Source organism: Pinus tabuliformis, chromosome 7 (genome assembly GCF_031772625.1).
Source record: "Pinus tabuliformis cultivar Carrire ecotype Pingquan chromosome 7, CPIR1, whole genome shotgun sequence".
NCBI classification, from domain to species: Eukaryota; Viridiplantae; Streptophyta; class Pinopsida; order Pinales; family Pinaceae; genus Pinus; species Pinus tabuliformis.
In genome coordinates, this window is record NC_142293.1 from 21229451 (window position 1) to 21239821 (window position 10371).

Genomic DNA, 10371 nt, shown 5'->3' on the forward strand with positions numbered 1-10371 from the left:
CTGCCTGGTCTTCCAGACTTTCTTCTGGATCATGTTTATATCTCCCACAACTGAAGAGAAACTTGCTGTCCCTGGTCCACATCCGCCAGCAAGGTCACTCCATTCACATGTTTGATGGCAAGCTTGAGGTAAGAAAGGCATCTGCCCACTCACTTGTCATGAGGGGTATAGAAGAAGAAAGACTTCTTAAACTGCAAGGAACCTCTGCTCATGCACAACATTTCTCATATATTTCTCATCATGAAGAAGGTGCACTTCCATCAAGTTTATTATGGCATGCTAGATTTGGACATTTAAACTATGATAGTCTTCGCTTGTTGAAGAAAAATGGTGTTGCTGGTTTGCCTACAATTCCTAGAAAACATAAACAATGTGATGCTTGCATTCTAGGAAAGCACAGGAAACAGTCTTTTCATGATTCACATTCAAGAGCACATAGGAAGCTTGAACTTATTCATTCAGATTTATGTGGTCCAATGCCTGTTTCTTTTGCAAATGGAAATAAATATATCATGACATTTATTGATGATTACACCAGAATGTGTTGGGTTTATTTTTTGAAGAACAAATCTGATGCTTTTCAAACATTCAAGAATTTTCATAAATGGATTGAAAATGATGCACAATCTCATATTGGGTCTATTCGCACTGATAATGGAAAAGAATATACATCAAATGAATTTGAACACTATCTTCGCCAACATGGGATTAAACATCAAACAACTGTGCCTTATAATCCTCAACAGAATGGTGTAGCTGAAAGAATGAACAGAACAATTTTGAATATGGTACGATCCATGCTTTTCTTCAAAAATGTAAAGACAATGTTTTGGGCTGATGTTGTTCTATGTGCTGCATATATAAAGAATAGATGTCCATCTAGTGCTATAAGAAACAAGACTCCTTATGAATTGTGGTATGGACATGTTCCTTCGGTAAAACATCTCAGGATATTTGGTTCCACCTGTTATGCTTTAATACCAAAGGTACATAGAAACAAACTTGGTGCTAGAAGTCGTAAGTGTATCTTCCTGGGGTATTCAAACACATCTAAAGCATACCGCCTTTATGATGAAGTAAATAAGAAGTTTGTTTTATCTAGAGATGTCATTTTTCTTGAATCATCCAAATCTGACAGTGTTGTTGAGCGGCAACTTGATCGCTTGGATAGATTCACAAAACCGAAATCATTCCAAGAGTTTGATAATCAGATTCCACATCTTGAAGGGGGGATTCCTATACTAGATCAACATGTGGAATCTCCTTCTGAAGAACAATCTCCCCTGCATGACACTCCAACAACGGATGATGCTTTAAGTGATGTAATTGATAGAATTGGGAGACTTAATCTTGATTCAGTCCCAACTCAATCAACAGAACAGCCTGGACCATCTCAGAAAGGTCCCCCAAAGTGGCTGACAAAGACACTTGAAAGTGTTCATCCTGATGAAATTGGAAAAACAGGACCCAGAAATACAAACCGACAAGATGGAGGTGATGTAGATAACTCTAATTCACCTGTTGATATGGATGTTACTTATGATTGTGAATTGAACTTGTCTACGGATTTTGAACCAACTTCCTTCAAAGAAGTTGCTTCTCATGATGAATGGAAAGAAGCGATGCAGAAGGAGTACGATGCCCTCATAAAGAATGGCACTTGGAAGCTGGTTGATCCTCCATTTGGAACCAAACCAATTGGCTGCAAGTGGGTCTACAAGAACAAGTACAAAGCTGATGGCTCACTTGACAAGCACAAAGCTAGGCTTGTGGCAAAAGGTTTTGCACAGAAGGAAGGGGTCGATTATGAGGAAACTTTTGCTCCCACAGCAAAATGGGCCACCATCCGGACACTCTTTGCACTAGCTGCTCAGAACGGTTGGAAAGTCCATCAAATGGATGTAAAAACTGCATTCTTGAATGGAGATCTAAAGGAGAATGTTTTTATGTCCCAGCCTGAAGGATTTGCTGTGAAAGGACATGAACACAAAGTATGCAAACTTGTGAAGTCCTTGTATGGCCTCAAACAAGCACCACGAGCCTGGTATGAAAAACTAACTGAGCATCTTCTGAAACTCAACTTCAATCATTTTGATCTTGATGATGCAACTTTATTTGTCAAGAAAGTTGGCAAAACAGTTGTATATCTTGTGGTATATGTAGATGATCTTTTAATGACAGGGAACAATGAAAGCTATATTGCATCCATAAAGAAAGAATTAGGAAAATTTTTTGAAATGACTGATTTGGGCTATGTTCATTACTATCTTGGCATTGAAGTAACCCAACATCCAAAGTCCATATTTCTTTCTCAAAAGAAATACATTGGAGATTTTTTATATAGATTTGGCATGACAGAGTGTAATCCCCTTTCTACTCCAATGGAACAAAACTTGAAGCTCACATCTACTGAAGGAAAGGAATTTGAGGATGCAACAAAGTATAGACAGCTTGTAGGAAGTCTCATCTACCTCACTACTACCAGACCAGACATTTCATTTGCTGTTGGAATCCTCTCCAGGTTTATGCAAAGGCCTTGTGAGGGACATTGGTCTGCTGCAAAAAGAGTTCTAAGGTAGTTGAAGGGAACTCAAGACCTTGGAATCAAGTATACACAGGTGGACGACTTCAACTTGATTGGATACTCTGATTCAGACTTCGATGGAGACAAAGAAACTGGGGTATCTACTTCAGGATATGCTATGAGTCTTGGATCGGGAGCTGTCTCCTGGAGATCACGCAAACAATCAGTACCAGCAGATTCCACAACAGAAGCAGAATATGTGGCAGTAACTGAAGCAACGAAAGAAATTGTGTGGCTCCGGAAAATTCTTGAAGATTTGCAGGTAAAACAAATACAATCAACTCCACTCATGATTGATAACACCTCTGCAATAAAATTGGCCAAGAACCCAAAGTTCCATGATCGCACTAAGCACATCAATACTAAATATCATCTGATCCGACATCATGTTGAGGCCAAAACAATCCATCTCCGTCATTGTTCCACAAACGAGCAAATTGCAGACATCTTCACCAAAGCGCTTGGAAGAGAAAAGCTTGAAAGATTCAGAACGATGCTTGGACTCACCAACATCCCTTCAGATTAAGGGGGGGAATGTTGACACCTAATCCGAAACGGATGAGGTGAAGCTGGACAGTCATCTAGAAGATGAACTGATCCGTTGTGTATATGTATAAATAATAATTGTCTAATGAATAATATCACCAGTTCTGTCTTGCGCTCAATAACCTCTGGAGTTAACCTGGCCTGACAGTATTGTAACAAAGGCTATTTTTTACAAGTTAATAATATCTAACGTAACGTGGGGGTGAATATCAATAAGCCATGGTATTGTAACAAAGCCTATTCACAAGTTAATAAGAAAATCAAAATATAACAATTTGAATTTTATTATTTTTATTAATTTAACTTTTTATTATTAATTGAGGTCATATTTCAATGTTTACACACATCCCAATATCATTTTTAACTTCTTCTTCTTTTTAATATAGCGTCAATGTAAAAATAACAAATTCTTATTAAAAATAAATCATTTAACCCAATTGAAATTTATATATATTCTATTTTATATTATAAATATTTCTTTTATTTTTTCCGTTATAAATATTTCTTTTCTTTTTCATTTCCCAGTTGCAATTTATATATTTTATTTTATATTATAATTATTTCTTTTATTTTTTCCCTTATAAATATTTCTTTTCTTTTTCATTTCCCAATTGCAATTTATATATTTTATTTTATATTATAATTATTTGCCTTGCCTATATCTGTGTGGAAATACCAGACGAAGTAAGACCATCAACGTGATCTATGGATTTCATGGGATTCGAACCGCAGATGGAGTTTGCATGGGAAACACCTTAGGAGAGCATCGTCGATTAGATGGAGGAAGGGCAAGGTAATTGGGCGTGGAGATTTTGGTAATTTTTACATGGGTATGAATTTCGACTCTGGAGAGCTCTTCCTTTTTACTAAAGATGATTTTTCTTCTTATGGGTAAACAATTTCCATGGTTTATATGATTAAAGCATAAATTTTATTTAGAGTTGAGGGTTTAATGATTATGATAATGGAGTTCCTGATTGTAGCCAACAATTCATCAAAAGACAATGCACAAGTAAGAATTTTGCATGTCCTTATTGTACAAAGGGTTTAATGATTATGATAATGCAGATCTTGATTCTGACCAACAATTCATCAAAATACAATGGACAAGTAAGCATTTTGCATGTCCTTATTGTACACATCAGTCCAACAATTCATCAAAAGACAATGCACAAGTAAGCATTTTTCATGTCCTTATTGTACAAAGGGTTTCATGATTATGATAATGCAGATCTAGATTGTGGCCAACAATTCATTGAAAGACAATGGACAAGTAAGCATTTTTCATGTCCTTATTGTACACATCAGTCCAACAATTCATCAAAAGACAATGCATAAGTAAGCATTTTAAATGTCCTTATTGTACAAAGGGTTTAATGATTATGATAATGCAGATCTTGATTGTGGCCAACAATTCATCAAAATACAATGGACAAGTAAGCATTTTGCATGTCCTTATTTTACAGATCAGTTTGCTCCTCCCTAACTTTTCTAGGGTCAGAATGCATGATTTTTTTTTCACCTTTTTTTTAGTCGTTGATTGTTTGTGTAATGGAATCTACCATGCCCAAATTCAAAGGTCTTGAGTGATGCAAGAAAATTTTCTGGTAGGATGGAAATGCTAGACCTTCCTCAAACTTTGTTAGATGAAATTAAAATTTCTTATGATCATGAACATAAAATATTTTATGTTTCATCCTTAGATTCTGATCTCAATGCCTATAGTTTTAAACCATGTTACTATATTTTAAGTAGAATATACTTAGATCCATTAAACCTTACAACTCTCCAAAGCTTAGGTTAATTTAAGCTAAAAAGAAGGAAACATAATGGCTTTTGCAATTTATATTCAATGCTTACAGACAATGATTAAAAATGGAAGAACCCAAATGGTCTGATAAATTTTACCCACCCATCAATTTCCAAGACCTTTTCTATTATTCTGAACATAAATAGAGAGAGTAGAAGAAGAAGAGGAGCCTGGATGAGGTGGACCCTGACCTTCTTGATAATTTTCAAAGGTTGGACATTCCCTTGACTAGAAGAAGAGATTGATCAACGTTGTTGTAGATGTTATTTTTTACAGTGTTTTCATTACTACCATGCATAGGTAGACTTTGTAGGCAGTTGAGGTTATCTTTTGTTCATTATAAGAGGTAATTCGGGAGTATCTTTATCTAGTTAGGAAGTAGCTTGGCAGGGTTGTTCCTCCTGCTGATAACTATTATGTTGCATTGTAATTTTTTTTTTTTAGTGATAGCTCCTTTGATTAAATCCCCAAGCACACTTTGTCACCCATGGAAATATCCACTTATTTCAGGATGAATGAGATGGAGACCAGGCAATTTGAGAGGACTCTTATTGTTGTAGATGAGAGGAGTTATGTGAGGTGAGAGGATTTCTGTGACATATATTGAAGGATGCATTGCACCATTTTATGACACCAATCATCTTCATGCCATAGTAGTGGATCTCTATTGCACTGAGGGAGAAACGATAAAGTATTCCACTGTAAAGAATTGGTATGTCGAGGATGAGGAATGAAAACGTGGGATTTATAATTTTATTACGAAAAGAGGTTTTTGTGATGGAGACAAATCAAGGATTTCGTGGACCTGAGTAGATATTGGTTCAACAATCATTTGGAAATACTCAAGCTTTGTTTTGAAAGGTGATGATTCAATTGGAGAGTTCTATTTTGTTTCCTTGAAAAATAACTATCAATAGGGGGACAAAGATGATCCATATAGGGAATAATTGCAGGAGTAGGATTGTTTCTAAAATTATATCTATAGGCAAGTCAAGGAACTACTACAGAGGATTAGTGCAGGTGCAACCAAATTCTCATAATGCAAGGAATTTTTCACAGTGTGATTTGATGCTCATCGATGCCCAGGAAGATGCAAATGCTTATTGTTACATTCTGGTACAATTGAGTTGCATTCTAAAGTCTCTAATTTCATTTATTGATAGTCCTTCTTGTGTCCTTTTTTCTCTTAATTTCATTGTGGTAGGATTGGAATAGGTTAAAAAATAAAACATATCAATGAGTAAAATAGACACCCACATGTCACTGCATGTCATTGTGCATACTCTCTATTTGTGATACAATTAGAAGTGAGAAATATGATGTGTGCACAACTAAAAATACTAGCAGGAATGATGAATCTAGTCCTAGCATGGAAATCGAAACCAAGAATCATAAAATATCAATAAATTTGTGACACAGAGTAAAAAAACACAATAAGAGATTATATGCCAACGTTGTCTATTTAGTGCAAGATACTACTAATATTTCATAATTTTCATAGATGGTGGATGTCATGAAGATTCCCTCAAGCAAAGTTACTGACTTGAAGATAAGATGGTCAATGAAACTATTTACTTTAAATAGGCTAAATTTAGGTAATTAAAACAAGTTTGAAAATCACTAGAAACACCACCCTCACCATTTTATTTCCAGTTGTACAAGTTAATATTGAATAAAATTATGATCAATTCCATTTAAATTGACTGTACATAAAATGAAAACAAAGGTTGATGCTTTTAAAAGCTATATCCATGATTAAATATAAGATATGACAATGATGGCTCATAATTTTAAAGGCTATATCCATCACCAATTATAAGATAAGAGTTAATGAGATGAGAAAACCTTTGTCTTGATATAACATGTAAACGCCATATTACTTATAACTCATGCATATTATATCTTATTGTGGATATGTTAATTGTATAACTTCAATTTGGGTAATTTTTTACATTTAAATTGTCAAATATGTAGAAGTTACATTACACTAGCTTAAATCTGCACACAAATAAAATATCAGAAATATGGAAGGGGAATGAGTAAGCATTTTCACACTGTTTTAAACTCTCCCTTGGTTGGTGAAGAACAAATTCAAGGCTTTTTTGGTGGAGTATTAAGTTATTAACCGAAGATAAAAAAAATGTTAGTCTCAAATGACTGAAAAAAAAAAAGAAAAGAAGAAGAAGAAGAAGATATTTAGAATGTTATATAGAAGTTACATTTCACGTAGCTATATCTACCCTAACGTAACTATAATATTCCAACTCCATTTTTTTATATAGAAGTTACATCTAATGTATCTATAGAAGTTATATTTACGTGTTTTAGATAGAAGTTACATTTTACATAGCTATATCTACCCTGACATAGCTATAATATTCCAACTCCATTTTTTTCACACTTTTCAACATTTTAAAGATTTGTCTATATTAGTGTGATTATGCAATTAAATAGTTGATATTGTTTAAGACATCTCCTATTTCCAACATTATGAATTCTTAAGTGGGATCTTGGGTAGGTTTTTGTTACTACCATATATCATGTTTTAAGTACATGGTGTTTTATAATTCACCCAAGAGACTTTAGGAGAAACCTTGAATTGCATGCTTGTTTCCATTATACATATAATATTTGCAACCTTTTCCACGTGAAGAACCCAATAGCCTATGTTGAACATGAAGCAAGTACCTAAAAAATTGGGGAATATCAGTTATTCTATTTCCAGAGAGGGATATATCCACTAGAATTTGCTACTAAATTAAATCAATTGATGAATTTGAAGCTTGAATGTAGTGTTGAATAGGTGTTGCAAGGTATCTCTATAACACTATCTATCTATATGATTCTAATGCCATGAGATGGTGTCTCAATAACGCTATTGTCTAGAAAGGGGTGCTAGATGTAGATATATTTCTCATGTCCTACATGGAAATCGTATTATTATATTTCTATGAAATCTCGGAATGTGTTCAAAGTTTGTCTCAGATACGGAAATATGTATGTACTCTTGAATTTATCTATGTTGTAATAATATCAAGAATAAAGTTGTTATTGCAAATAATTTGGATCTACCATGTAAGTCTACTTTACTACATGGAATTCTTGATTTGTTAGATCCCAACTAGTTAGGGTTGAATTTATTTTTGTTGTAATGAGATTAAAAATTAAGTTGTCATTTTCATCCTTGAAATCTACCATGTAAGGTTTATTCACTACATGAATTTTGTTTATTTTTTAGAGCCCAGCTTATTAGGATTATGAAGAGTCGTCTTTTACGACAATATTTATGAATGCTCTATTCTTTCTCAAAGAATTACATATTACATAAAGGTGGAAAATAAATGAGATGCAATTGAATGGTTTCTGTTTTAAAATGTGTGGAGGGAGTATAAAATCATTTTCAGTTGCATTCAAATATTTTTGAGCACCCACTAAATTGCTTCATTTTCGTCTTAGTTAATTCCATTGCTACTATCCCAATGCTTCTAGAAGTCCTTCTCCAAAGTGATCTCTTAACTATCTTGGAGGGAAATTGATTACTTGATTGGAACCCACAAATTACAATTTGATTAGGAGCAAGGGATAAGAAATCTTCATATTCTTCAATATATTTTGCAAGTTAAAATCATATCGAACGATTTCCTTTCTGTTTAATTGATACGAAAATCACTTGAGCATTTGTTAGGATTTTGAGACCTTTTTCAATGATTTTTTTTTCTTCTGAAAGTTATGTTCTCAATTAAAGAAATTAAAGAAAATGTGAAAATGATGCAATGGAAGGATTTTCTGTTTTAGTGCCTAAGAATGCCTTGCTAATGTGAAGGGCTTGGTATTTTCTTGACTCAAGATTAGTCGCATTTGACTTCCTAGCATTTCTTTTAATTTCATTTTTGTTGTGTTTATATTGCTATCCTTGAAGTTGGTGATCTACTGTGTGTGTAATAGGAAGTATTAACTACTAAGCACTCTCAAAGGTGATATTGATGGATGACTAACTTTAAATGTCCCTACTTGACACTTTAGTATTACATGATCATGCAAAGAAATTATTAATCAATATTAAAGGGAAGATGATTAACATTCAGTGTTTCTTGGCTTATCATATAATTACTGCATTTTGGCCCCCAATAATATATTTGAGGCTACTTTCTGGTTGTTACTTGTGGCTTTTCCCTTTGGCTCAAAAAAACATTGAGGATAAATGTCCACTGCATTGGCATTGGACATTATCAAAGAGGAATTCATCAAAAGCAATAGAGGACATGGGAGCAATTGGTACAATGAGCCGATAACTGCTAGAGAAACAACTAGGCACCATAATTTCTTATGTATTTAGATTCATTCAAAATTAACTAGTCACAAAAAGTACTCTTTTTTTCTTTTCCGAATATTTTCATGTATACATAAATACTAAAAACACAATTTCAGACTGATTATTCAAATTAATAATTATCTGATGGTCATAATTTATAATTAAATAGTATAATACAGTGGTCAAATCAGCGTGGGAAAGTTTCCTTCCCAATGGTGGCTCACTTATGTACCAATTCCAGCAAAGATTGAAGCATATCAAAAAACAAATCAAAACCTGGAATCATACCACATTTGGCAACATCCTCCAAGAGAAAAAAGTTCTTGAGTAGAATATGACAGAGCTACAGCAGTAGATCATCCTAGAAGGCATAACAGAGGAACATGCTAGACAAGAACAAATCCTACTAACACAACTAGAAGAAAGAAGCAAACAAGAGGAACTGCTCTAGAGACAAAAGTCAAGAATTAGATGGCTAAGAGAAGGGGAATGAAACACCAAAATTTTTCATCGTACAACTATACAAAGAAGAATGAATAATACAATCTCACACATTAAAAACTCACAAGGAGACAAAATGGAGAAACAGGAAGACATAGAGAAAGAGCTCACAAATCACTTCAAAATTGTTCATCAAGAGCTGCCCACAGACAGAAAGCGTGCTATCAATGAGATACTTCAGCATATTCCTAAACTCATTATAGAGGAGCATAATCAGCTATTGCTAAGACCAGTTACCATTATGGAGGTCGAAGAGGCATCAAATCAACTGATAGCTGGGAAAGCGCCTGGACCTGATGGTTTCACATCCAACTTTTACTGTCACTTTTGGGACTTAATCAAAGCAGATGTCTGGAATGTGGTCGAAGAATCAAGAGAAATGCATTGGTTACTTCCTTCACTCAATGCTACTTTCATCGCTCTTATTCCCAAAGTAGCACAACCAAGAATTCTGGAGAAGTTCAGGCCTATTGCACTCTGCAATGTCATCTATAAAATTATCTCGAAAGTCATAGCCAACTGTCTCAAACCGCTCCTCCCTCTTCTCATCTCACTAGAGCAAACTGGTTATGTAGAAGGTCGTCAAATTCTGGATGGTATTATATTGACTCATGAAAC